This window comes from Polistes canadensis, unplaced genomic scaffold, assembly GCF_001313835.1.
Source record: "Polistes canadensis isolate GaletaPanama2010 unplaced genomic scaffold, ASM131383v1 scaffold_438, whole genome shotgun sequence".
NCBI lineage: Eukaryota > Metazoa > Arthropoda > Insecta > Hymenoptera > Vespidae > Polistes > Polistes canadensis.
The window spans coordinates 22,096-26,167 of NW_014569985.1; the positions used below are offsets into that span (position 1 = coordinate 22,096).

Genomic DNA, 4,072 nt, shown 5'->3' on the forward strand with positions numbered 1-4,072 from the left:
TACATATTTATGTGTACTTTTATATGTAATACACGCCTCGTATATTATATATATACACATATATAAAACGATATAGACGACATCATTAAAAGAAGGAAGTTGTTATTAAAATGTAATGTACATGGTTGTACCAACGGGCGTCGTTGACTTCGTTCCTGATATATGCATCTTTTCATGAACTTTATGAACTTTTATATATATATATCTTTAATATTCACTGATACTTTACAGTTATCTTTGTAAACTGGACTTTGCAATTTAAATAACAAATATCCTCAAAAATCGATACGAAAAGAGAAAAACAAATATATCTTAATTTTTATATCACTTTTATTATTTTTATTTATATTTATGATATATTCTAGATTAGATTTTTTTTTTTACGCTGTTTTAATATTACATACACACAAATTACTATAATTGAATAAACATTATTATACGTGTACGGCATGAATTAATAAAAACATTTAACTACATATTTACAAAAAAAATCAATTTTTTTAATTAAACGTAGGATGAATTATTTATATCTATAAATTGAACAAAATTTGATAGAGACAGTAAAATTTATCCATGCCTCGAAGAAATAAAAAATGCATAATTGGTCGAAGTGTGTTAAACGTGCAAACGGGATATACATGTTCATTAGCATACTTGAGCTTTGTTGTTGCAGACATTATAAGAGACAAATGTCGACTCAAATTATTCAACGGACTTGAGAGTTTTTTTGTTAGTAACTAATAATAGCATTTTACGTGTTATCTTTCGTAAGGATATAATCGATTTAATTTTATTCAAAGCACTTATATAGCAAGCATCAAGTTTTTATATGTGATTTAAACAATTAATTATTATCTTTTTTTTTTTCTCGAGATTCTTTAGACTAATTGTTTAAAATTATAAAATTACAAGTAGCGAAATTTTTAAAAAATAATTTCAAGCAAAATATTAGGCTGAAATTTTGTACGAATCACCTACATACTTTTTGTTGTTGATCCTGTTTGTATAAATAAATGTCGAATAATAACTTTTACATAATTAAACGTTTGTTTTTTTTTTTTTTTCTAATCTCATGCCGTACCTACACGTATAGTAATTTTTGTTTAATGTTAATACAGCGTGGAGAATCGAGCCTTGAGTATTAAATATTTGGCAGGGAATCAAGTATCCGGTATTCGAATTGACATTATAATGTTCCTTTCTCCATATAAACGTTGCAAAAGAACAAAAAAGAAAAGTGCAATTTTTATAGTATTAGAATATAGTATAGTACACAATCATCAAATAAACAATTTTCCTAACATCGTTAAATTTTCTTAATTAATATTAAATAGGAAAATATTATACATTTTTACAGACGCGCGTATAATCATAATAAAAAAAAAAAAAAACAAGTAAGAAAGAAAATATTTAAACTTTGATCGTTAAAAGATGATATATATGTACAAGATCGATCACGTATTTTGATACATGAATCGTTAACAACCAACTGCATACTAGACGACACTAATTAATAATTAATGGAACGTTACGTACATTTATATGCTTATGAACACAAGTGGCAATAACAATAGGTACACAATGTCTCTCTCTCTCTCTCTCGCTCTCTCTCTCTCTTTCTCTCTCTCTCTCTCTCGCTCTCTCTCTCTCTTTCTCTCTCTCTCTCTCTGTTTGCCTATCTTTTTAAATAGGGGAGAAGGTAGTTGTTTAATAGCTTCATGTATAGGGCGAATGCAAAACATCCTACATCATTAAATAATTCCCTTTGTAGAAACATTGTCAAGCCTTCTTTTCTTAATTTTTCATTTTCACATTTTTTTTTTATTCTCACAGAAATAATATTAAAAAACTCTCTATATTAAAACAAACATGTCTAGATTAAAATCGTTGCGTTGTTTATTTTCTTTTCATTAATATTGTAATTACCGACTTATAATGTTATTAAAAGTGTTAATACAATTTGATTCTATTAGCTAACAGTGCTAATATTGTTTCAATAGTTTGTTTCTTAGGTTTTCTATATTTTGTTTTGTTTATAAATATATATATGCGTATATAAAGGGATGAAAAAAAAACAAGTTGGTTCACTCTGGTGAGCTTAGTAAGTAAACTTAAAAGTTATTCGATTGCAATAAACTGAAAAATGTATATAAATTTTGTTAGTGTACTCTTAAACGAAGAGTTTCTAAGTATAATAGATAGTTATATCTAAGGAAACACCTGCAGATGACGATAAGGTACCTAAAAGAGAGACGGTATTGTACTTGCATCAAAGCTGCCACTGTCGTTTTCCAAATGTCCGCAGTGCGGCAATGCTTTGTCGTTGGCATCCCAATGATAGAAGAGAAGTCTTCCTTTAAAGATGATGTCCTCGATCGTCCTATCTGTTTTTGTATCTGCCATTGATCCATGATATTGCTTTTTCCAATATAATACGTTTCCTATATTGTCAATACTCATACATATGTGCGTAGAAATGTATTACGTGAATATTCACTTATATATACACATAAATATGCGTGGTGTATACGTTTAGGATTTAATATTACATTCCATGTTACATATATATGAACACAGAATTAATTACAAATATTTTATAGTAAATATATTACTATTAAATATAATCAAGATAATTATGTTACATATACATACATACGTAACTCATTTTTATATACATTTAAAATCACTAATCAATCAATAAGTATAGTTATTATTATTTGAATACAAAATATTCGTGTTTTTAGCTAAATAGAACATTTTTAACTGTGAGGATATCTCCAATCAGCAAAAATTAATCTACTGTTCGACGAGATATATCTTTATGATGCATAATAAATATGATCCATGCACGGATACACACGAAATGAGAGTGAGAGAGAGAGAGAGAGAGAGAGAGAGAGAGAGAGAGAGAGAGAGAGAGAGAGAGCGGTTTATGTGTGCCATATTAATCGGCCAGGGGAAGCACACATAGTGCATAAAATCTCGAGAGTTGAGTTTAGTTGGAAAAGTATTTGGAACGATCGCGAATATTACACGAGGAGAGATTACTCGTTAAAATTTCACCATATAATGTCAGATTTATCTTATCTTAGTTAGATGTTATCTTCTCTTTAAGGAGAACTATGATGATGATGATGAAGAAGAAGAAGAAGAAGAAGAAGAAGAAGATGATGATGATGATAATAAAGAGGAGGCCATTCTCTTCTTCTTCATCTGCTTTTTTTTTAATTATAACACAAATTTATCGTTAACAGAGTATACTTGGAACATGACATTTTATATTTCTTTTTTTTTATTAATTCTATTTTATATTTAAAAATTAGAATTATTTATTAAAAATTTTCAATTAGCACTCTTGCAACTTTGTTGCATTTAAATATTCAAATATTATTATATACAAATTTATTATTAATTTCACAATTTATGGTTTGTACAATAATTTGTGCTAAATTATAGGCCAGTTTTTTAAGAATATCTCTTCGAGTTTCTATTATTAAATGGATTACGCCATAGAGAATTGTTTTATCTGTTCTTTTACATCATATGTATTGTGATATTGGATTTTTTTTTCTTTCTTTTTTTAATAGAGAGTTTCTCAATGCCGAATTTAAATTATATTGCGAAAATAAGAGTCGGACGTTTTATTTCGTATGGTATTTATTAATCATCGTGTAATAGTTGATTAGGCGATAAATTTGTGTGTCGTGCTGTGACACACTGACCCCTTCTTGTCCTAGACGCATGAATAATCTCTATTTATTATTATCGATTACGAATCAAAGCCGTAGTGAGACGTACGCAAGTGTGTGTGTGCGTATTCGTTTGATCAGAAAGAGAGAGAGAGAGAGAGAGAGACAGCTGAGCAAAGAGTGACCTTACAAATGACCTCGCCTTTTTTTTTACTCTCGATAAATTTCGATCGATTTTATTCTTGAAAAGATAGAAGCGACTATTTTCAATTTTCTTATTTAGATTTTTACCGTAATAAATAAAATATAGTCGTCATAGAATTGGTTCGATGTTAAACAAAATGAATTTTCTGTAAATAATATAATATAATATAATATAATAT

The 4,072-nt window shown here is 28.0% G+C and overlaps 1 protein-coding gene across 5 annotated transcripts in view; it reads left to right on the forward strand.

The window, feature by feature from the left end:
• Positions 1 to 4,072, forward strand: part of LOC106792462 — a 58,669-nt gene that overhangs the window by 6,704 nt on the left and 47,893 nt on the right. The window lies entirely within an intron of this gene.